Source organism: Pseudophryne corroboree, chromosome 2 (assembly GCF_028390025.1).
Source record: "Pseudophryne corroboree isolate aPseCor3 chromosome 2, aPseCor3.hap2, whole genome shotgun sequence".
Taxonomy (NCBI): domain Eukaryota; kingdom Metazoa; phylum Chordata; class Amphibia; order Anura; family Myobatrachidae; genus Pseudophryne; species Pseudophryne corroboree.
In genome coordinates this window covers 543,019,379-543,045,445 of record NC_086445.1, presented here as the reverse complement: position 1 = coordinate 543,045,445, position 26,067 = coordinate 543,019,379, and the positions used below count along the sequence as shown (strand labels likewise).

At 46.7% G+C, this 26,067-nt stretch overlaps 1 long non-coding RNA gene across 1 annotated transcript in view; it reads left to right on the top strand.

Moving 5' to 3' along the window:
• Nucleotides 1-1,242: 1,242 nt before the first annotated feature.
• The window catches only part of LOC135050950 (uncharacterized), a 33,951-nt gene continuing 9,126 nt past the window's right edge, over nucleotides 1,243-26,067 (top strand). Inside the window, exon 1 of the long non-coding RNA XR_010241942.1 lies at nucleotides 1,243-1,601. This is a non-coding gene — a long non-coding RNA (uncharacterized LOC135050950). The remainder of the gene's footprint in view (nucleotides 1,602-26,067) is intronic.

The following is a 26,067-nucleotide window of genomic DNA, read 5'->3' as shown; positions in this document are numbered from 1 at the left end:
AAGTTTCTGGTGGATAAAAGGACAGCAGTTGTGATTGTGACATTACACAACAGAGGTGTTCTTTGAGTCTGCAAGAGATCTTCCAGAGACCTGAGACACACTTTGGGGAAATCCAAATTCATGACTGACCTCTGCATTATGGGCCTAATTCAGAGATGTATGTGTTTACGCGTACATCTCCAATATTTTTGGATATGCACATGAACAGATTCGGGGCTGAGATGTCCCTCGCAGTGCCCTAATACAGCAACATGACTGACATGGCTTCACAGTGGCGTAACTACTGCCCCCGCAGCCCTCGCGGTGGCTTGGGGGCGAGGGGCTGCGGGGGCGCCGCCACTGATTTAGAGCAGATTGACATGCGGACGAACGTCCGCACGTCAATCTGTTGTCACTAGTCCCCCGCTGTGAAGTAGGGACACGGAGGGCACAGCGTGCGCCTCTCCTGTGTCCCTCTGAGTCTCCGGCGTGTCGGGGGGCGTGTCCCATGAAAAGGGGGCGTGGCTTCGCGGAGGACCCGCGATCGCGGGTCACGCCCCCGTTTCGTCACTGAGGGGGCATGCCCAGCGCTCTGTGAGCTGCTGGCATGCCCTCTCTCCCACTGTCTGCGCTGAATAGACGCTGTGCACATGCGCACAGCGTCTATTCACTACTGCTCTGCTATGCAGAGCAGTGACTGTAGGAGACTCCCAACTGCCCCCCCCATCGCGGGACACTGCGGGAGGTATGCATATATGGCACTGAGGGGGCATATATGGAACAGGGGGGGGGGGCACTGAGGGGGCATATATGGCACTGGGGTGGCACTGAGGGGCATATATGGCACTGAGGGGGCATATATGGCACTGGGGGCACTGAGGGGGCATATATGGCACTGGGGGGGCACAGAGGGGTCATATATGGCACTGAGGGGGCATATATGGCACTGCGGGGTGCACTGAGGGGGCATATATGGCACTGAGGGGGCATATATGGCACTGGGGGGCACTGAGGGCATATATGGCACTGGGGGGCACTGAGGGGGCATAGATGGTACTGGGGGGCACTCCACTGGTGGGGCACTGAGGGGGCATATATGGCACTGGGGGGGCACTGAGGGGGCATATATGGCACTGGGGGGTACTGAGGGGGCATATATGGCACTGAGGGGGCATATATGGCACTGGGGAGGCACTGAGGGGGCATATATGGCACTGGGGGGGCACTGAGGGGGCATATATGGCACTGTATGTGTACCTGGCACATGGGGGGCTATATTTGGCACTGGGGGCACGTGAGCACCTGGCATTGTGGGGGAATATCTGGCACTGGGGGCATATGTGGCACTGTGGGGAGAGGCTATATTTGGCACTGGGGGCATGTGAGTACCTGGCACCGTGGGGGAATATCTGGCACTGAGGACATATGTGGCACTGGGAGCACAGCCCTAGCAACAAGCACTACCCCCTAGCAATGAGCTTGACACCCAGTGCATGAAACCCCTGGCAACGAGCATGACACCGAGTGCATGAAACACCTGGCAACGAGCATGACACCCTGAGCATGAAAACCCCTGGCACCGTGCATGGAACCAAGAGCATGAAACCCCTGGCAACGAGCAGGTAATTTAAAAGTAATTAGAAGCCTTAATGTAGGACTTAATGTGTAATGGGCATTACGGTGTGTGGCATAATGTATCACGGACATTGCGGTGTGTGTCAGAATGTGTCACAGGCATTACGGTGTGTGGCAAACTATATCACGGGCATTGTGGTATGTGGTATAATGTCTCAGGGGCATTGCAGTGTGGCATAGGGTATAACGGGCATTGCGGTATGTGTCACAGGCATTACGGTGTATGGTATACTAGATCACGGGCATTGTGGTATGTGGTATAATGTCTCAGGGTCATTGCAGTGTGTGGCATAATGTATAATGGGCATTGCGGTGTGTGGCATAATGTGTCAGGCATTACGGTGTCTGTATACTATATCACGGGCATTGTGGTATGTGGCATAATGTCTCAGGGTCATTGCAGTGTGGCATAATGTATAACGGGCATTGCGGTGTGTGTCATAATGTATCACGGACATTGCGGTGTGTGGTATACTATATCATGGGCATTGTGGTATGTGGTATAATGTCTCAGGTTCATTGCAGTGTGTGTCATAATGTATCACGGACATTGCGGTGTGTGTCATAATGTATCACGGACATTGCGGTGTGTGGTATACTATATCATGGGCATTGTGGTATGTGCTATAATGTATCAGGGGCATTGCAGTGTGTAGCATAATGTATAACGGGCATTGCGATTCCTGTCATAATGTGTCATAGACATTACGGTGTGTGGCATAATGTGTCGGGGGCATTACGGTGTGTGCATATTGTGTCATGTGCATTATTGTGTGTGGCATAATGTCTGAGGGCCTTTGCAGTATGTGGCATAATGTATACTGGGCATTACTATAAGGAGGAAAAATGACAAATAATGGAAGGGGCATGAATCAGGATTATTTTTCTTTCCTGTGGTGGCTAACGTCTGGGCGTGCAGGTTGCAAAACTGGGGTATAAGGTAGTCCATTCCTGCAATGCCACGCCTCTTTATGCGAAGCCGCGCCCATTTAAACAAAACCACGCCCCTTTTTGGCGCCGCGCGCCTTCGGCGCGCACATGTTTGTCCCTTTCCTAGTGCCAATTATGGGGGGGGGGCGCCGAAGAATTTTTTGGCTTGGGGGAGAAAAATTTCTAGTTACGCCACTGCTTCAGCAGAGTGAGTTTCACAGCCATCTGAGTAACCTGAGGGCTACTCCATACTTGCCTACTGGCAGTTGTAAAAGTGTCCACTGTCCATTTCTGAAGCAGGCCCTATGAGCACAACATCAAGTCATTTAATGGAATCTGGGCTTTTTTTTAAGTGGAAGTAAAACACAAACCGACATGTGTAGCATGTGCAGGCACTATATATGTATAATTTGGATACTTTATAAAAAAACAACAGCACTAAGCAGTGGAGCAAGTGGGCGGGTACGGTGTACCCTTAAGAATTTAGCCGTGTGTACGCCGTACCCACCGTCGCCGGGCCGCCGCTCATTGCACTCACCAACTAGACCAGCCGTGGCCAACCCACGGCTCTCGAGCCGCATGTGGCTCTTTCAACCTCCGCATGGGGCTCGATCGCCTCCTGGCCACAACTCCCTCCCTCCGCTACTGCTCACCGCACTGCCGCTGTGAGGGGAGGAGAGCGCAGCGTGCGCCTCTCCTGCCCCTCAATGTCTACCTTCAATTCGGCGCTGACCCGTGAGCCAATCAGAGCTCGCGGACCAGCAGCCAAGGCTCCCAATTGGCTGCCAGATCGTGAGCTTTGATTGGCTCACGGTTCAGCGCCTAATTGAAGGTAGACACCTGCACCGCCACCGCAGACTGAGGGGCAGGAGAGGCACACGCTGTGCTCTCCTCCCTTCAAACATAGGACAGCAGCAGCGCGGTAAGCAGCAGGGGAAAAGGGGGACACTGCGGGGACATGTATATCTGGCACTGGGGGCATATCTGGCACTGCGGGGACATGTGTATCTGGCACTGGGGGCATTTCTGTTTCTGGCACTGGGGCCATATCTGGCACTGGGGGCATCTCTGTATCTGGCACTGGGGGAATATCTGGCACTGTGGAGGCATTTCTGTATCTGGCACTGGGGGCATATCTGGCACTGTGGGGACATGTGTATCTGGCACTGGGGGCATTTCTGTATCTGACACTGGGTGCATATCTGACACAGTGGGGGCATTTGTGTATCTGGCACTGTGAGGCAATGTATATCTGGCACTCTGGGGGCATTTGTATATCTGGCACTGTGGGGCAATGTGCATCTGGCACTGTGGGGCAATGTGTATCTGGCACTGTGAGACAATGTATATCTGGCACTCTGGGGGCATTTGTGTATCTGGCACTATGGGGCAATGTGTATCTGGCACTGTGGGGCAATGTGTATCTGGCACTGTGGGGCAATGTATATCTAGCACTCTGGTGGTATTTGCATATCCGGCACTGTGGAGCAATGTGTATCTGGCACTGTGGGGCAATGTGTATCTGGCACTATTGGGGTCATATGTGTATCTGCCCCCCCCCCCCCCCCCCATATGTGTATCAGGCCCCCATTTTCATTGTACCTATAAGACATTTTTTCTACTTGCACCACTGGTCAAAAGGGCATGTGGATGTGGGTGTTTTGCAATACAGGACACATTTAGAACATGAGGGATATAAAATAAAAGAAGTCCCCCAGCTTCTCCAGCAAGTCCTTTGTTTTATAGTCACCGAGCCAATTACTGCAACTATTGCATCTCCACGTATATAGGGGGTCATTCCAAGTTGTTCACTCTGTAAAAATCTTCGCATCGCAGCGATTTTCCGCTTAATGCGCATGCGCAATGTCCGCACTGCGACTGCGCCAAGTAAATTTGCTATGCACTTAGGAATTTTACTCACGGCATTTTCATCGTTCTGGCGATCGTAATGTGATTGACAGGAAATGGGTGTTACTGGGCGGAAACAGGCCGTTTTATGGGCGTGTGGGAAAAAACGCTACCGTTTCCGGAAAGAACGCAGGAGTGGCCGGAGAAACGGGGGAGTGTCTGGGCGAACGCTGGGTGTGTTTGTGACGTCAAACCTGGAACGACAAGCATTGAAATGATCGCAGATGCCGAGTAAGTCTGGAGCTACTCAGAAACTGCTACGAGGTGTGTAATCGCAATATTGCGAATACTTCGTTCGCAATTTTAAGATGCTAAGATTCACTCCCAGTAGGCGGCGGCTTAGCATGAGCAAATCTGCTAAAATCCGCTTGCGAGCGAACAACTCGGAATGACCCCCATAATTAGCACATATATCCATCATACACATCTGGGTAATTTTAAAGCAGGGCATGCAGCCTAGCAGGTAGTTAATTACATGTAGCTAGCTCTGTGTGGTCATAATATTACCATTGACTATATGCATTAACCATGCAAAGTGTAAAATACAAAATCTGGCAATTAAATTCCAATATACATCAGAGAGAAAATAGTTTCATGGGAAATACTGTTTCTGAGCTGTTTAAAAAACATGTAATCCTTTAAGTGGAATGTAGACAATTTCCCTTCCAGCATATCTATGATCTCTTCATTTACTAGTGTATATATTAAAGATAAAAAGAGGCATCATTAGCACACTTATACCCCTTTCGGACTGCCACCTCTGAACACGGTTATTGGTGCATGAACGCGCATAACCCGTGTTCATGTGCAGTCTGAAAGGTGCCAGGGTTGAAATCCCGGGTCGAGTGACCTGGTATTTCAACCCTGGTCGCGAGCAGGGTTGAACTCGTGTTCATCTCGGCTCGCTGTGCGGTGTGAATGGGAGCTGGGTCGATGCGACCTGTTTCCCATTCACTCTCTATGTACGAGCGGCGCTTGGAGATCACGTGATCTCCAAGCGCCGCCCCCTGCCACGTCACTGCTGAGGTCAACAACCTGGCAATACCCGGCAACCACGCTGGGTGCTCCCCTGTCAGGCTCCCGGGTGCGACACGCCTCAGGCAGTCTGAAAGGGGTATTAGTAGCAACTGAAGAATGTACTTAGTAATAATAGTATATACAGTATAAAGAAAACATAAAATCATTACTGTAACTAAAAGGAAAGTTTATCATTTCCTGCAGTCTGTCATGGCAAGCAAGGCACCATGTTGGATCTTTCTCCAGCACAAAAATACCTTTGTAAAGTTGCCTACAATTTCCTGACCCTTCACACCAAATTTCTTGGGGTATATTTACTAAAGTGCGGGTTTATAGAAGTGGAGATGTTGCCCATAGCAACCAATAAGATTATAGCTATTATCTTGTAGAAGGTGCTAGATAAATAAGTAAAGTCTGATTAGTTGCTGTGGGCAACCTCTCCACTTCTAAAAACCTACACTTTAGTAAATATATCCCCCAGGGGTTTTCATGCATCCGGGGCCAGTGAAGCTGTGTCCAAGGACATGCCCCCAATTTCTGGAATGCTGACCATCGCTGTCCCTTCCCCACCCCCAATGTCAGTCATACTGTGGCTTAGGGGCACTTTGACTGTCATTACAGACAGAGATCTGCACATGCACATATCTCAAAACATTGGAGATGTCCACAAACCAAACTCTTATACGACACCTATATACAACTTTTAATATCATAATGTATCTACCTGCGTGTAAAAGTAAGCAATCTGAAATATAAATAATTGACCATATAAACTGTTCTGCCAGCCAATGTTACTGCTATGAATTCAAATAGATATTATGCAATAAATGTTATTAACAAAGAATCACAAATTAACAACACACAAAATTAAAAAATATATATTCTGCATAAACATAGACACATTCACTAATTAATGTTAATCATATAAGAAATATATTTGAAAATCATTAATCACTATTATACTGTTTCTACCAACAAGGTAAATATGGAGCATCGGGATAAAATGAAAGCAACGTTTAATTGTAGAAAACATTATTATTATTATTATTATTATTAGAGATGAGCGGGTTCGGTTCGTTGAGATCTGAACCCCCCCCGAACTTCACGTGGTTTACATGGGTCAGAGGCAGCCTCGGTTCTTCCCGCCTAACACGCAAAACCCGAACTGGGGAAAACGTCATCATCCCGCTGTCGGATTCTCGCGAGATTCGGATTCCATATAAAGAGCCGCACGTCGCCGCCATTTTCACTCGTTCATTGTCGAGATAGAGAGAGGACGTGGCTACGTTCTCTGCCTGAAAATCTCAATATCTGTGCTCAGTGTGCTGCATTGTAGTGACCAGTATATAGTAGTACAGTACAGTAGGCCATTGCTGTATCTTGCAGCTCCGTGTCAGACTAAGTTCTAGTATCCTGATCAGTGCTCAATATATGTGCTGCATTGTGGTGACCAGTATATAGTAGTACAGTGCTGCATTGTGGTGACCACCAGTATATAGTAGTACAGTACAGTAGGCCATAGCTGTATCTTGCTGCACCGTGTCACTTCTAGTATCCTGAACAGTGCTTAATATCTGTGCTCAGTGTCAGTGCTGCATTGTGGTGACTAAAATCCAGTGTCTTGTGCTGCATCTTGCTGCTGTAGGGTGCTGTGGTAGTGTCCTGTCACTGTGCATAGGTCATCATCATTCCAGTCACAGTGGTATCTGGTATCTATATAGTGGTATCTAATTCCAGACATTACTGCCGTCTAATTCCAGATATATTACTGGCATATAATTCCACACATTAAAAAATGGAGAACAAAAATGTGGAGGGTAAGATAGGGAAAGATCAAATCCACTTCCACCTAGTGCGGAAGCTGCTGCCACTAGTCATGGCAGAGACGATTCAATGCCATCAACGTCATCTGCCAAGGCCGATGCCCAATGTCATAGTAGAGAGCATGTAAAATCCCCCCCAAAAAAGTTCAGTAAAATGACCCAAAAATCTAAATTAAAAGCGTCCGAGAAGCGTAAACTTGCCAATATGCCATTTACGACACGGAGTGGCAAGGAACGGCTAAGGCCCTCTCCTATGTTCCTCATGACTAGTGGTTCAGCTTCACATGAGGATGGAAGCACTCATCCTCCCACTAGAAAAATGAAAAGAGTTAAGCTGGCAAAAGCACAGCAAAGAACTGTGCGTTCTTCCAAATCACAAATCCCCAAGGAGAATCCAATTGTGTCGGTTGCGATGTCTGACCTTCCCAACCCTGGACGGGAAGAGGTGGCTGCTTCATTTTCTACTGCCACTGGAGCTGCCAGGAAAAGGATAAAATTTCCAAAACCACCCGCTGGCGGTGATGCAGGGCAGTAAGGAGCGATAGCTGACATCTGGTCCGGACTGTAGGACCGGCGTACGAGGTTACTTCCACAAAATGTGGAGAAGATGATGTTCATCAAAATGAATTATAATCAATTCCTCCAGGGAGACATTTACCAGCAATTGCCTCCAGAAAGTACACAGGGATCTGTGATGGTGGATTCCAGTGGGGACGAATTAATACTCTGTGAGGAGGGGGATGTACACAGTGAAAGGGGTGAGGAATCGGACGATGAGGAGGAGGTGGACATCTTGCCTCTGTAGAGCCAGTTTGTACAAGGAGAGATTGATTGCTTCTTTTTTGGTGGGGGCCCAAACCAACCAGTCATTTCAGTCACAGACGTGTGGCAGACCCTGTCGCTGAAATTATGGGTTTGTTAAAGTGTTTAACAGTGTCCTGTTTATACAACATAAGGGTGTGGTGGGAGGGCCTAAGGACAATTCCATCTTGCACCTCTTTTTTTTTATTTATCTTTGCATCATGTGATGTTTGGGGCCAATTTTTTTAAGTGCCACTCCTAGATGGGCCAGGTGTTTGTGCCGGCCACTTGGGTCGCTTAGCTTAGTCATCCAGCGACCTTGATGCAAATTTAGGACTAAAAATAATATTGTGAGGTGTGAGGTGTTCTGAATAGACTGGAAATGAGTGGAAATTATGGTTATTGAGGTTAATAAATCTATGGGATCAAAATTACCCCCAAATTCTATGATTTAAGCTGTTTTTGAGGGGTTTTTAAAAAAAAAGCACCCGAATCCAAAACACACCCGAATCCGACAACAAATTTTAAGGGAGGTTTTGCCAAAACGCGTCCGAATCCAAAACCAAAACACAAAACCCGAAAAATGTCTGGTGCACATCACTAATTATTATTATTATTATTATTATTATTATTACATTTTATTTATAGGGTGCTACAAATGTTTTGCAACGCCGTACAGAGGACAGTACAGGGAGACAAAACTTAGCAGAACAGTAAATAAATAACAAAAATAGAGTACAGGTAACAAAGGGCACCACAATTCTCAAAACATAATACAGCTTAGGTGTAAGTAGCAAGGGAGTAATCATTGTACTACTTGGGGCTGGCGGCCATAGAGAGAGAGGAGCCTTTACCAGTAGGAGAAAAAGCAGGTAAAGATGGTCGCTGAGTGAAATGTGCCGAGGAGAGGGCTTAGACAACAAGAGGAAAGAGGGCCCTCCTCTGAAGAGCTAACAATCTAGTGGTGAGGGGCGACAGACAGATGACATGAGGTGCAAGCAAGCAGGAGGAAGCCTGATGGCAGTATGCAAGCAAAGCAGAGATGTTCAAGGCATGGGGCAGGGGGATGGAGGAGCAGCCTCAGGACTAGGTTATGCATCGGAGGGGTACACTTTGATAAATAGGTGGGTTTTCAGTGCCCGTTTACCTTTATTTTAGTGCATGAATTACTTCAAATAAAGCATATTGTCATTTTGATCATTGTAGCATGAAAATTGTTCTGATAACAGTAAATTTTTTTTTGATCAAAACACAAAATTCTGCAGTAGTAAGTGCTTGTAACTAATACACAAGCTGATGAAGGGAAAGTGCAAGCCCACAACTGTGTTTGTCCCCAATTGTTAGGGGCTGTGGAGTATTATTGTGTCCTCATGCACCTCGCAACTGAGATGCTCTGAGACGAGTAGCGTACCATACTTTTCTTTAAATTTTGCGTCTTATACCAGATGCTGCAGATGCAGCAAAAAGCCACTTACAGCGTACAAAAGACACTAGACTGCAATATTAAACGTACAGGAATTGTCTTTATATACAGTAAATGCTGTACAGTCGCAGATTAAGGGATGTTAGGTATGAAGTTGAACTGCAGAAATCTGTTCTAGTCTGCTATCAGTTACCACTTTTGTAGGTTGACACCACAAGAGTTTTGTATCTGATAAATTAAAAACCAGACCTATGACTAGTCATTGATTTTTGAACATTCTGTGAGGAAGATTAGTCTAGCTGTGGCATTCAAAATAAATTGTTGTTGTCTAAGTCTTTTTAGGTGAAGACCAGTAGGGAGACTATTGCAATAATCAATAATGGACATAATACATGAATTACAGTTGGTGCAGTATCTTCTTTAATTTATAGGCACATACCAGTGGATGACTCAACCAATAATCAGCCCAGTTACTTAAGCAGTGGTTTTGGTTTATAGAATGATAGCAGTTACAGCGGTACTCACTGTTAAACAATGGTTCTCATGGAGTGGAGCTTCAGCTGAGTAGGCTTGGTAAGTTTATGTATGCACCGTGGATTGCAGGCAATAACAGATCTCTCTGGAATGAAGTGGAAGGCATGTGTCTTCCATTGTGATGCTTTAACACAGATTCAAGACAAGCTGGCCTCTGAACATGCTCAATAGAGATATCAGTGGCCATCTTGAGACAGGGTATAAAGCCTCTCTGGACAATAGGAAGACTGTAGCACACTCCTCTTTCAATAACCCCCTAGCTACAAGCTTCCTCATGTTACACAAACAGTTAAATTCAGCTTTTCTGTAGCGACCTGTACAATAAGTTGCGTTAAACACATGAAAAGGCATCAAGAAATCACATGACTATAGGTTGCCCTTCTTGGAAGATACATTAGTAAAATTTCCTTTACTGACAGCATGGACCATAATAACAGTCTCTTGCCTCACGAATGTGGGACTGCTATCACTATCACGATTCTTGATACTATTCACACTTTCATGATTCTTGATGCTTTTCACACTTGTTGTTTCTTGTAAAGTTCTTTTCCCGACTGTGATTTCCATTCACACTAGTCGGATCTGGACTTTGTTTCCTGGATGTCCTGAGACCCACTGAAAGCCAGGTTTAAAAATCCTGCATTGTACTTCTTAGGTAGTTTGCTGATATTTGATCTTTCAGAATATTTGATCTTTCAGAATATTTCCTCTGCGGTTGTACTTCCACACTGATAGTCTCTGACTCAGATATATGTTCAGCTGCTGGTACTGCATGTCCAATGACACAGACTTGCTCTGCATATCAGCTTTCAACTTTTCTTCAACTTACGCTGTTTCTTTAAAGATAACGTCTCTAGACATGACTAGCCAAGCATGGCGCACTTTACTAATTTTGAATCCAGCTTGTGTCTTAATTTTTTTGGTATATGGATATAGGCAATACTTCCAAGAACTTTGAGATGCTTTACACTGTTTGACTACATTTCAATAGGTGTTATGTCCTTTCAGGCCACTGTAGGAGAATGGTTCTTGAGATAGTCTGCTGTGGACATGGCTTCTACACAAAACTGCTTGTCTATGCCTGCTTCCTATAGCATGCATCTTGCTCACTCCACAAGATTACAGTTTACCCATCCACTGACATTGTTTTGCTCAGCAGTATGGTCAATTGATGACCTATTCCATATATTCTTAAAGATAGTTCCACCTCTTCATTGAGATATTCTCTTCCATTTTTCAGATGTCAGCGATATCGCACAGTGTGTATGCCCGCCGTCGGGTGGCCCAGCCCAGGAAGGGAAACACTAGGCAATGTTGCTCACCGAGCACATCGCCTAGTGTGTACCCATCTTTAGACTGATTCTGATATGGATTACGGTTCCATGCTGCCAGTACTATGCTGCTTTGAGTTCCAGGGGTTGCCTTGTTTCTGTATTCGGTCTATGGCCTAATTGTCCTCTCTAATCATTAGGTGAGAGGTCGCCCGGTGACCTGGTGGCTTCTGGTTCCATTTCAGTACCCTTGCGTATCATCAGTCTGTGGTTCCTACGTATCACTAGTGTGCCTAATCTCCTGTAAAACCAATTGCATGCCCATTTTACACCCTCCTCACATCACTCATATACCTATATCAGCAGAGCCCAAGTGTCCCGATACGGATCACAACTTATGGATCCATGACAGTGTCCATACAGATGTATCCTTTTACACTGTGGTAAGCATCGCAGCACACAGGTCGACGCATAATGGGTCACATGTGTACGCATGATCCTGCTATGCTTTCACTTCAATAGGGCAGGAACAATCTCACTACAGAACGCTGCTATATGCAGCAAAGATATAGCGGGACACATCTGTAGCAAACTTTGCTGTCTTTACTTCCAAAATCACAATCAAGAAATCAGTCTGAAACATTGCTGAAGCAATCACTTCATCATCTACAGATAGAGCCACACTCATCTAGTGTGGCTCCATCGCATACGTGCACTCCTGGCGAGACTAGGCGATCCGGCGCCTAGCCCCGCCATGGGAGTGTACAGAGACGCTCCCATTCTAGTGAATGGGGCTCGTGCATGTTACAGACGCACCCAGGCACAGACGGAGCCACTATTAGCGTTGCTCCATCTGTACTTGCACTCCACCAGACATAAGTTTCTGAGAGACAGACATCATTTTGTTTATGTTGTCCCTCAAACTGCTGCATTCATTCAATTTTGTGTTATACAATTTTCGTCTTAAATGTATTTTCCTCATGAGAGGTACATCTTGGTATGCTGCCTGTAGTGCTGCCCACAAGTATTTTGCTGACGTTTTCCCATGTATAATAGAGTACAAATTTTGCTCCAGTAGAGGCCATGGCTCACTCTACATCATCTGTGCATGAACATGCATCTGGTTCTACAGTGACCTTCCACGACCTTTGACACTTCAATTTTATTTCCATAGTACACTTCCAGGTTGTATAATTCTTTGCACCTTGATGCTTGATCAACCCCATTATGGGTGTAGCTCCTGTATTCATGTTTCTTACAGACATAAATTTGCATTATTTGTGCAATAAACAGTTTTTGTGCTGTTACACTGTGGTAGAAACACTCCGTGCTGTATTCACTCTGTGCTTTACGGCAGTCTGCACTACACATGTGCTTAAGATGGCTTCTGTATACTGCTCTGGTCATATTGGTAGCTTGGGGCTTGTGTACTTAAACTTTGTGTGCCTGGGCCCATAACATGTTGGAAATTATGTGTGTGTTGGTTTATTGATAGATAGTAGGTACAGCATACTCACTGTTACGCACTGGTTCTCTCAGAGTGGAGCTTCACTGGAGCAAGGTGTCATAAACTCACCAGTTGCTGAGTGTTTGTAGGCACTAGGTAGTGGTGCAGGAACACTGGAATCATTGTGGATTGCAGATAATCACAGGTCTCTCTGGAGATAAGTGGAAGACGTGTCTTCCACTGTGATGCTCTAACACAGGCCGATAATTCAGACCTGATCGTAGCAGCAAATTTGTTAGCAGATGGGCAAAAACAGGTGCACTGCAGGGGGGGGGGGGGGGGGGGTCAGATATAATATGTGCAGAGAGAGTCAGATTTGGGTGGGTTATATTGTTTCTGTGCAGGGTAAATACTGACTGCTTTATTTTTAAACTGCAATTTAGATTTCAGTTTGAACACACCCCACCCAAATCTAACTCTCCCTGCACATGTTATATTTACCCCCCCTCCGCCTGTAGTGCACATGGTTTTGCCCATCTGCTAACAAATTTGCTGCTATGTTCAGGTCTGAATTAGGCCCACAGTTTCGAGATTAGGTTGCCCCTGCATATGCTCTCAGTGTCCATCTTGGGATAGAGCATGAAGCTTCCTTGGAGAACACAAAGACTGGAGTCTGCTCAGTAGCGCAATGCTCTTTTTACAGATCAAAACAATATTGTGAGGTATGAGGTGTTCAGAACAGAATGGAAATAAGTGTTAATGAATGTCAATGAGGTTAATAATACCATAGGATCAAAATTACCCCCATATTATGTGATTTTAGCTGTTTTCATGTTTTTTTTAAAAAAAACATCCAGATCCCAAACCAAAACCCAAAAGGGTGGTTTTGGCAAAACCAATCCAGATCCAAAACATGAATGGAGATCCAGATCCAAAACCAAAACACAAAACCCGAAAAGTGTCCGCCACACATCTCTATAAAAAATATACCAGACCTTCAGTGATGGAAGTATGGCTGTCAGATAACGTCACTCAGAAACACAATCAACGTAGGGGAATGCAGGGCTGCCAAGAGAAATCCTGGGCAACGGTACAGTAACCTCACCACAAGATGTCCCCACTCACATGCCTCCCAGCATGACCCTCTCTAGGAGGGACAAAATGCTCTGCTTCTGGACCTTTCTTTAATTTATGATTGCCGGTACATGTGTTGAACAGGTAATGGATAAGAAAGGTGTTTCACTACAGGTGATGACAATCATACAGTAAGAGGGAAGTCCAGAAGCAGAGCATTCTGTCCCTCCTGGAGAAGGTCATGTTGGGAGGTATGCACTCACAGGACCATGACATACCTCCCAGCAGTTGGGACAAAAATGTTTAATATAAGGATGATGGGACAGTCACACAAAAGCTGCATTGGTTGCAGAGTGCATTCCCTAGAACACCATCAGTTTATGAAAAAGGATCCTCCATTGTAATTTTGGGATAAAAGATGCCCAATAGCGTAGCGTGTAAGTGCTATTACTGTATACTAGAAATGTGCGGCGGGAACTTTTCGTGTTTTGAGTTTTGGTTTTGGTTCTAATTCCACGCTCGTGTTTTGGTTTTGGCTTGGTTTTGCCAAAACCACCCTTTCGTGTTTTGGTTTTGGTTTTGGATCTGGATGATATATTTTTTAAAAACATAAAAACAGCTAAAATCACAGAATTTGGGGGGTAATTTTGATCCTACGGTATTATTAACCTCAATAACATTAATTTCCACTAATTTCCAGTCTATTCGTAACACCTCACAATATTGTTTTTAGGCCTAAAAGTTGCACCGAGGTGGCTGTATGACTAAGCTAAGCGGCACAAACACCTGGCCCATCTAGGAGTGGCACTGCAGTGGCAGACAGGATGACAGATTTAAAAAATAGGCCCCAAACAGCACATGATGCAAAGAAGAAAAGAGGTGCAATGAGGTAGCTGGATGACTAAGCTAAGCAACACAAGTGTGCGGCACAAACACCTGGCCCATCTAGGAGTGGCACTGCAGTTACAGACAGGATGGCACTTAAAAAAAACTAGGCCCAAAACAGCACATCATACAAAGAAGTAAAAGAGGTGCAATGAGGTAGCTGTATGGCTAAGCTAAGCGACACAAGTGTGCGGCACAAACATGGGACGTGCTGGAATTTGCCCAGATGTAATACACGCACAATATTAGTGGCACAGGATAGCGTACTCCTAAACCAAACACACACACGGCAAAGCCTATAAAATTTATTTGGAAACTAATAACCCTTTTATTTGAAGCTATTATAATAATATGCAGCACTGGCGAGCGTACCCCTACACCACACAGGGCAAACCCTGTAAAAATTATTTGGATAAAAATATAAGTAATGTATATAACCATTTTATTTGGAGTAAATAATATACATCACAGGACACCACCACTGGACTTATGGCAGCACAAGACACCACCACTTTACTGATGCAGCACAAGACAGCACCACTGGACTGGACTTATACGGCAGTACCCCTAGACTTATACGGCAGTACCCCTGGAGTTGTGTGGCAGTGTAAGACAGGATGGCACCTTAAAAAACTAGTCCCCAAACAGCACATGATGCAAAGAAGAAAAAGAGGTGCAAGATGGAATTGTCCTTGGGCACTCCCAGCCACACTTATGTTGTATAAACAGGACATGCACACTTTAACAAACCAATAATTTCAGCGACAGGGTCTGCCACATGACTGTGACTGAAATTACTGGTTTGTTTGGGCCCCCACCAAAAAAGAAGCAATCTCTCCTTGCACAAACTGGCTCTACAGATGTTATGATTCCCGTACTCCAGACCAGAGGAGATCTTATGGCAGAGGTCTGAGTACAGGAAAGATATACTGGTTTGTGGGAGCAGGAGAGCCTAGTAACCCCTGGCGCCCTAACTCCGTTGTCTCGCCCGTGTTATCAGAAATCCCCTGCGAGACTATGGTTGCTTGAGCCCATGGCAGCCGCGTTCGAAGGGCGGATTATGTCTGCCCAACCCCGATGCCCCCTCAGGTCTTAATGGGAGACAAAGGGAAATCCGAGACAGGGTGATAACAAGGGGCCCTCTGACTAAGCAACCAGGCCAGGGGTTACAAGCTAACTAACTTAACCAAAGAAGTATGTGCGGACTAGCCGCCAGGGAAAAGGACAACCAAAGATCCACTGATCCGTCACTCCTATCCAGCACCGCTGGACACCAGAGTGGACCAGGGAGAGCGGAATCCTCCGCAAAAGCTCCAGAACACAAAGATACAAAATAATAAACAGTAAGCGGTCAAGCCGCAACACACGGCTATGCCGCGACTCACGAACACCACAGGATGTTAAAGGTGCTCGGTCAGACTCCAGGAATAGATGACAAACTTCCGAGTACAGGATCACTGAGGACAGGAACAACCGGATTGAGCAGGACTGGAAACTCTCTGTAACTGACACAGGCAAACAGGAAGCTATCACCGGCGTCTGTGAGAAGTCCAAAGGGTGCTTATAACTGTGAGCTCCCCAATCAGGAGCCAGACTGGGTAATCACAAGTAATGCCGTGCAGCTTGCATGCTGCACGGCCAGCACACCATTAATACAAATTAGAAAAGACCCAGCAACGGGGAACGCGGCCCGAACGTGGCGTCCCCGTTGCTAGGGTCTGAGCGGCTCCGTGCGCCCGGCGTCCAGCGTTGCCAGGGAGCCGGCGGCTGTACGCGCACGGCGTCCCTGGTTGCTAGGCGCCGGGCCGCACCGACGAGCGGACCCCGGCGCCTAACAGTACCCCCCCCTTGAGGAGGGGTCAAGGAACCCCTAAAGCCAGGTTTCTGGGGAAATTCTCGAAAAAATGCCCTCTTGAGCCTCGGGGCATGGATATCCTTATCCAGGACCCAAGACCTTTCTTCTGGACCATAACCTCTCCAATGCACCAAAAAATAAAGCCGACCCCGGGACAACTTGGAATCGAGAACCTTCTCCACCAAGAACTCCTGCTGACCCTGTACATCTATTGGTGATCTCCCCTGAGATATCTTACGAGGAAATCTACTGGACGAGACAAATGGTTTCAGCAAAGAGCAATGGAAAGTATTTCCGATCCGTAAAGTTTTTGGTAAAGGTAACCGGAAGGCAACTGGATTGACTTTTTTGATAATGTGAAATGGTCCAATAAATTTAGGACCCAATCTGGCTGAGGTTTGTCGAAGTTTAATGTTGCGAGTCGACAACCATACCCTATCTCCTACTTTAAAAGTGCACGGCCGCCGGAGCTTGTCAGAAAATCTCTTTTCCTGAAATGCCGCTTTTCTGAGAGCCAGGTGCACTTTTCTCCAAATGAGCCTAAGATGAGAGGTCAAGGTCAGTGAGGAGACAGAGGAATGTTGAAAAAAGGAATTTGCTCTGGGGTGAAAACCCAAAACTGCAAAAAATGGAGACACATTGGTGGAGGAATGACAGGCATTATTGTAAGCGAACTCCGCCAATGGAAGAAACTCAGACCAGTCATTTTGGAGTTTGGCCGAGTACAAACGCAAATATTGTTTTAGTGATTGATTAACTCGCTCAGTCTGCCCGTTGGATTGGGGATGGTAGCCTGACGTTAAAGATAATTTCATCTTCAATGAGACACAAAAAGATTTCCAAAACTGTGCAATGAATTGTGGACCCCGATCAGAAACAATATCAGTGGGTAACCCATGGAGTCTGAAAACATGGCGGAGGAACAAGACTGCCAATCCCTGGGCAGATGGCAATCGGGGAAGAGCAATGAAATGGGCCATTTTGCTAAAACGGTCCACTACCACCCATATGACTCGGCATCCGGCTGACAGAGGGAGGTCCACCACAAAATCCATGGAGATATGAGACCATGGCCTAAGAGGAACATTCAAGGGCATAAGCTGACCGATAGGCAAAGAACGGGGAACTTTATGCTGTGCACAGACCTGACACGAAAAAACAAACTCTTTAATGTCTTTGGAAAGACCAGGCCACCATACTGAGCGGGAGACTAATTCCAAAGTCTTAGCGATTCCCGGATGCCCGGCAACTTTGCTATCATGAAACTCCGTCAAAACAGTTGCTCTCAAAAACTCAGGGACAAAAAGACGACCAGCAGGAGTATTTCCAGGAGCTTGATGTTGAAGCAGCTTTAACTGGGTAAATAAATCCTGTGTGAGGCCTGCCCGAATGACTGAAGACGGAAGTATGGGAGTAACAGGACTGTTGTCTTGAACTGGAAGAAAACTGCGTGACAGGGCATCTGCCTTGGTATTCTTGGAACCTGGCCTGAAGGTGATAATGAATTTGAAACGAGTAAAAAATAAAGCCCAACGAGCCTGCCGGGCATTCAGTCGTTTAGCTGATTCAATGTATTGAAGATTTTTGTGATCAGTCAAAACTGAAATGATATGAGTCGCTCCCTCAAGCCAATGCCTCCACTCCTCGAAAGCCCATTTAATAGCCAGCAATTCCCGGTTACCAACATCGTAGTTGGATTCAGCAGAAGAGAATTTCCTGGACATAAAGGCACAAGGATGTAATTCAAGGGAATCCGGATCCTTCTGAGACAGGATAGCCCCTACTCCAACCTCTGAGGCATCAACCTCAACAATGAAAGGCAATTCTGGGTTGGGGTGTCGGAGGACAGGGGCTGAGACAAAGGCTTGTTTCAAGGCCTGAAAAGATAACTCAGCTTCACGTGACCAATTGGTAGGATCTGCTCCCTTTTTAGTCAGTGCCACAATGGGAGCAACTAGGTCAGAGAAAGAGTGAATAAATCTTCTATAGTAGTTCGCAAACCCTAAAAAGCGCTGAATTGCTTTTAAGTTGGTGGGTTGCGCCCAACTGAGGATGGCTTGGAGCTTTTTTGGTTCCATACGGAATCCCCGAGGGGAAATAATGTATCCTAAAAAGGATACCTCCGTGACATGAAATTCACACTTCTCCAGCTTGGCATATAGGTGATTTTCACGTAATTTTTTTAGAACCTGACGCACCTGGGTGACATGTTGTTCTACCGAGTCAGAATAAATCAAAATATCGTCTAAGTAGACTACAACGAATTTTCCAAGAAATTCACGGAGCACATCGTTAATGAGATCCTGGAAAACTGCCGGAGCGTTAGACAGGCCGAATGGCATAACCAGATACTCATAGTGGCCTGACTGAGTACTGAATGCCGTTTTCCACTCATCCCCTGACTTGATTCTGATGAGGTTATATGCTCCTCTCAGGTCAATCTTAGAAAAAAATCACAGCCGAACGTAGCTGATCAAAGAGGACAGAGATCAGTGGCAGAGGGTAAGTATTTTTTACTGAGATTTTATTCAAGGCTCTAAAGTCAATGCAGGGTCTGAGTGAACCATCCTTCTTCTCTACGAAAAAGAAGCCTGCACTTAAAGGGGATTTAGATGGCCTGATAAATCCTTTCCCTAGGCTTTCTTTAACATACTCATTCATGGCCACGGTTTCAGGTCCGGACAATGCATATAACCTTCCCTTAGGCAAAGTGGCACCAGGAATTAGCTCAATAGCACAATCATAAGGCCTATGGGGAGGCAGAATATCCGCATTGCCCTTGGAAAAAACATCAACAAAATCCTGGTATTCCACAGGAATGGGTGCGGGAATGGCAGCAGCTATTCTGATGGGAAGCGTAATACATTCTTTATTACAGATGGTACCCCATTGTGAGATCTCCCCCGACTGCCAATCAATGATGGGATTATGAAAGGCCAGCCAAGGGTGACCCAGAACCACTGGAACTGCTGGGCAATGGGTGAGGAAAAACTCAATTTTTTCAGAATGCAGAGCTCCTACCGAGAGTAGAACAGGAGGTGTACAGAGAGAAATAACCCCATTGGACAAGGGACTCCCATCTAAACCATGCATGGTGATACACCTACCCAAGGCTAACTGAGGAATACCTAAGGTCTTGGCCCATGTTAAATCCATAAAGTTCCCTGCAGCTCCACTGTCCACAAAAACAGAGACCGAGGAACAGAGGCTGCCAAAGGAAACTTTAGCTGGGACTAACAGTGAATTATTTGAGGAGATAAGCTGCAGACCAAAGTGAACCCCCTCACAATTCACTTGGTCGAGACGTTTCCCGACTTGTTCGGACAACTACGGGCAAAATGTCCCTTACCTCCACAGTATAAACAAAGACCAGAATTTTGCCTTCTGGTTCTTTCTTCAGGAGACAGTTTGGAGAGACCTATCTGCATAGGCTCCTCTATGTCTACAGGGATGGAAAAAACACAAGGAGTTGACCCGACAGATGCTCCTTTTTCAGCCCTCCGCTCTCTGAGCCGACGATCAATCTTAATAGAGAGCTCCATGAGTTTATCGAGAGTCTCAGGAGCGGGATACTGAAGGAGACTGTCTTTTATAGACTCAGATAAGCCGAGGCGAAACTGACTGCGCAGGGCTGGGTCATTCCATCCACAGTCATTCGACCAACGGCGAAACTCCGTACAATAATTCTCTGCGGGATTCCTACCCTGTCTGAGAGCACGCAACTGAGTCTCGGCGGATGCCTCTCTATCAGGGTCGTCATATAACAGTCCTAAAGACTTCAGAAAGGCGTCTACAGAAAATAAAGCCGGATCGTCTGTCTTTAAACCAAAAGCCCAGGTCTGAGGATCCCCCTGAAGCAGAGAAATAATAATTCCAACCCGCTGAGCCTCCGTACCTGAGGAGACTGGTCTCAAACGAAAATAAAGTTTACAAGACTCTTTAAAATTAAAAAACTATTTTCTATCCCCAGAAAAACGGTCAGGCAGATGCATTTTTGGTTCAGGAATGACCCTTGGGGAAGTCCGTAACAGATCTTCCTGTGACCTCACCCGAAGGGACAGATCCTGAACCATCTGAGTAAGTTCTTGAATCTGGCTAACTAGAAGCTGGCCAGGATTTGGCCCGACACCGGTGGGATTCATGAGGCCGACAAATCTCCCAACTGAACAAGGGAAAAATTAACTCCTGTTAATTTTAAATTTTAGTCTGGCCGGTGATAATGTTATGATTCCCGTACTCCAGACCAGAGGAGATCTTATGGCAGAGGTCTGAGTACAGGAAAGATATACTGGTTTGTGGGAGCAGGAGAGCCTAGTAACCCCTGGCGCCCTAACTCCGTTGTCTCGCCCGTGTTATCAGAAATCCCCTGCGAGACTATGGTTGCTTGAGCCCATGGCAGCCGCGTTCGAAGGGCGGATTATGTCTGCCCAACCCCGATGCCCCCTCAGGTCTTAATGGGAGACAAAGGGAAATCCGAGACAGGGTGATAACAAGGGGCCCTCTGACTAAGCAACCAGGCCAGGGGTTACAAGCTAACTAACTTAACCAAAGAAGTATGTGCGGACTAGCCGCCAGGGAAAAGGACAACCAAAGATCCACTGATCCGTCACTCCTATCCAGCACCGCTGGACACCAGAGTGGACCAGGGAGAGCGGAATCCTCCGCAAAAGCTCCAGAACACAAAGATACAAAATAATAAACAGTAAGCGGTCAAGCCGCAACACACGGCTATGCCGCGACTCACGAACACCACAGGATGTTAAAGGTGCTCGGTCAGACTCCAGGAATAGATGACAAACTTCCGAGTACAGGATCACTGAGGACAGGAACAACCGGATTGAGCAGGACTGGAAACTCTCTGTAACTGACACAGGCAAACAGGAAGCTATCACCGGCGTCTGTGAGAAGTCCAAAGGGTGCTTATAACTGTGAGCTCCCCAATCAGGAGCCAGACTGGGTAATCACAAGTAATGCCGTGCAGCTTGCATGCTGCACGGCCAGCACACCATTAATACAAATTAGAAAAGACCCAGCAACGGGGAACGCGGCCCGAACGTGGCGTCCCCGTTGCTAGGGTCTGAGCGGCTCCGTGCGCCCGGCGTCCAGCGTTGCCAGGGAGCCGGCGGCTGTACGCGCACGGCGTCCCTGGTTGCTAGGCGCCGGGCCGCACCGACGAGCGGACCCCGGCGCCTAACAACAGAGGCAAGATGTCGACCTCATCCTCATCCTCTGATTCCTCACCCCTTTCACTGTGTACATCCTCCTCCTCACAGAGTATTAATTCGTCCCCACTGGAATACACCACCACAAGTCCCTCTGTACTTTCTGGAGGCAATTGCTGGTAAAGGTCTTCCCTGAGGAATTTATAATTAATTTTGATGAACATCATCTTCTCCACATTTTGTGGAAGTAACCTCCTACGCTGATCGCTGACAAGGTTACCAGCTGCACTAAACACTCTTTCGGAGTACACACTGGAGGAGAGGAAACTTAGGTAAAATAAAGCCAGTTTGTGCAAGGGCATCCAAATTGCCTCTTTTTCCTGCCAGTATACATACGGACTGTCTGACATGCCTACTTGGATGCTGTCACTCATAAAATCCTCCACCATTCTTTCAATGGTGACAGAATTATATGCACTGACAGTAGACAACATGTCAGTAATCGTTGGCAGGTCCTTCAGTCCGGACCAGATGTCAGTTTTCGCTCCTGACTGCCCTGCATCATCGCCAGCGGGTGGTTTTGGAAATCTGATCCTTTTCCTGGCAGCTCCAGTGGCGGTAGAAAATGAAGGAGGAGCTGTTAGCGGGTCACATTCCGCTTGACTTGACAAGTGTCTCACCAGCAGGTCTTTGAACATCTGCAGACTTGTGTCTGCCGGAAAGAGAGATACAACGTAGGCTTTAAACCTAGGATTGAGCACGGTGGCCAAAATGTAGTGCTCTGATTTCAACAGATTGACCACCCGTGAATCCTGGTTAAGTGAATTAAGGGCTCCATCCACAAGTCCCACATGCCTAGCGGAATTGCTCCGTTTTAGCTCCTCCAATCTCTCCAGCTTCTTCTGCAAAAGCCTGATGAGGGGAATGACCTGACTCAGGCTGGCAGTGTCTGAACTGACTTCACGTGTGGCAAGTTCAAAGGGTTGCAGGACCTTGCACAACGTTGAAATCATTCTCCACTGTGCTTGAGTCAGGTGCATTCCCCCTCCTTTGCCTATATCGTAGGCAGATGTATAGGCTTGAATGGCCTTTTGCTGCTCCTCCATCCTCTGAAGCATATAGAGGGTTGAATTCGGGTGTAGTATGGTATGCCGGCGGCCGGGCTCCCGGCGACCAGCATACCGGCGCCGGAAGCCCGACCGCCGGCATACCGACAGCGTGGCGAGCGCAAATGAGCCCCTTGCGGGCACGGTGGCGTGCTACGCATGCCACGCTATTTATTCTCCCTCCAGGGGGGTCGTGGACCCCCACAAGGGAGATAAACTGTCTGTATGCCAGCTGTTGGGATCCCAGCACCGGTATACTGTGCGCCGGGATCCTGACAGTCGGCAACCTGAAGACCACCTGTTGAATTCCACCTCGTTACCACCTCTTGCTTCAGCTGATGGCGGGGCAGGTTCAGGAGTGTTTGCTGTTGCTCCAGTCTTCGGCACGCGGTGGCTGAATGCCGAAAGTGGCCCACAATTTTTCGGGACACTGACAGCATCTCTTGCACGTCCCTGTCGTTTTTTAAAAATTCTGCACCACCAAATTCATTGTATGTGCAAAACATGGGACGTGCTGGAATTTGCCCACATGTAATGCACGCACAATATTGGTGGCGTTGTGCGATATCACAAATTCCCAGGAGAGTCCAATTGGGGTAAGCCAATCTGCGATGATGTTCCTCAGTTTCCGTAAGAGGTTGTCAGCTGTGTGCCTCTTATGGAAAGCGGTGATACACAGCGTAGCCTGCCTAGGAACGAGTTGGCGTTTGCGAGATGCTGCTACTGGTGCCGCCGCTGCTGTTCTTGCTGCGGGAGGCAATACATCTACCCAGTGGGCTGTCACAGTCATATAGTCCTGAGTCTGCCCTGCTCCACTTGTCCACATATCCGTGGTTAAGTGGACATTGGGTACAACTGCATTTTTTAGGACACTGGTGACTCTTTTTCTGATGTGTTCATTCTCGGTATCGCCTGCCTAGAGAAGTGGAACCTAGATGGCATTTGGTATCGGGGACACAATACCTCAAGCAATTCTCTAAGTCCCTGTGAACTAACGGTGGATACCGGACGCACGTCTAACACCAACACAGCTGCCAAGGCCTGAGTAATCCGCTTTGCAACAGGATGACTGCTGTGATATTTCATCTTCCTCGCAAAGGACTGTTGGACAGTCAATTGCTTACTGGAAGTAGTACAAGTGGTCTTCCGACTTCCCCTCTGGGATGACGATCGACTCCCAGCAGCAACAACAGCAGCGCCAGCAGCAGTAGGCGTTACACTCAAGGATCCATCGGAGGAATCCCAGTCAGGAGAGGACTCGTCAGACTTGCCGGTGACATGGCCTGCAGGACTATTAGCATTCCTGTCTAAGGAGGAAATTGACACTGAGGGAGTTGGTGGTGTGGTTTGCACTGGGAGCTTGGGTACAAGAGGAAGAAGGGATTTAGTTGTCAGTGGACTGCTTCTGCTGTCACCCAAAGTTTTTGAACTTGTCAATAACTTCTGATGAATGCGCTCCAGGTGACGTATAAGGGAGGATGTTCCTAGGTGGTTAACGTCCTTACCCTTACTAAATACAGCTTGACAAAGGCAACACACGGCTTGACACCTGTTGTCCGCATTTCTGTTAAAATAATTCCACACCGAAGAGGTGATTTTTTTTTTGTATTTTGACCAGGCATGTCAATGGCCTTATTTATCCCACGGACAACAGGTATCTCCCCGGGTGCCTGACTTAAACAAACCACCTCACCATCAGAATCCTCCTTGTCAATTTCCTCCTCAGCGCCAGCAACACCCCTATCCTCATCCTTCAACAGTGACATCTTCAATTTGACTATCAGGAACTGGACTGTGGTTGCTCCTTCCAGCACTTGCAGGGGGCGTGCAAATGGTGAAAGGAGCCACCTCTTCCCGTCCAGTGTTGGGAAGGTCAGGCATCGCAACCAACACAATTGGACTCTCCTTGGGGATTTGTGATTTAGAAGAACGCACAGTTCTTTGCTGTGCTTTTGCCAGCTTAACTCTTTTCATTTTTCTAGTGGGAGGATGAGTGCTTCCATCCTCATGTGAAGCTGAACCACTAGCCATCAACATAGGCCAGGGCCTCAGCCGTTCCTTGCCACTCCGTGTCGTAAATGGCATATTGGCAAGTTTACGCTTCTCCTCAGACGCTTTTAATTTAGATTTTTGGTTCATTTTACTGAACTTTTGTTTTTTGGATTTTACATGCTCTCTACTATGACATTGGACATCGGCCTTGGCAGATGACATTGATGGCATTGAATCGTCTCTGCCATGACTAGTGGCAGCCGCTTCAGCACTAGGTGGAAGTGGATCTTGATCTTTCCCTATTTTACCCTCCACATTTTTGTTCTCCATTTTTTTAATGTGTGGAATTATATGCCAGTAATATTATTATATCAATAGCAATGGCCTACTGTACTGTACTACTATAAATATACTGGTGGTCACCAAAATGCTGTACTGTACTACTATATACTGCTCACAACAATGCAGCACAGATATGGATACTTGAAGTGACACGGAGCTGCAAAATACAGCAATGGCCTACTGTACTGTACTACTATATATACTGGTGGTCACCAAAATGCTGCACTATACTACTATATACTGCTCACAACAATGCAGCACAGATATGGATACTTGAAGTGACACGGAGCTGCAAGGTACAGCAATGGCCTACTGTACTGTACTACTATATATATTGGTGGTCACCAAAATGCTGCACTGTACTACTATATACTGCTCACAACAATGCAGCACAGATATGGATACTAGAAGTGACACGGAGCTGCAAGATACAGCAATGGCCTACTGTACTGTACTACTATATATACTGGTGGTCACCAAAATGCTGCACCATACTACTATATACTGCTCACAACAATGCAGCACAGATATGGATACTTGAAGTGACACGGAGCTGCAAGGTACAGCAATGGCCTACTGTACTTACTACTATATATATTGGTGGTCACCAAAATGCTGCACTGTACTACTATATACTGCTCACAACAATGCAGCACAGATATGGATACTTGAAGTGACACAGAGCTGCAAGATACAGCAATGGCCTACTGTACTGTACTACTATACTGGTGGTCACCAAAATGCTGCACTGTACTACTATATAGTATATACTAGTCACACAACAATGCAGCAGATATTGAGCACTGATCAGGATACTGTCTAGAACTGAGTCTGACACGGAGATGCAAGATACAGCAATGGCCTACTGTACTGTACTACGATA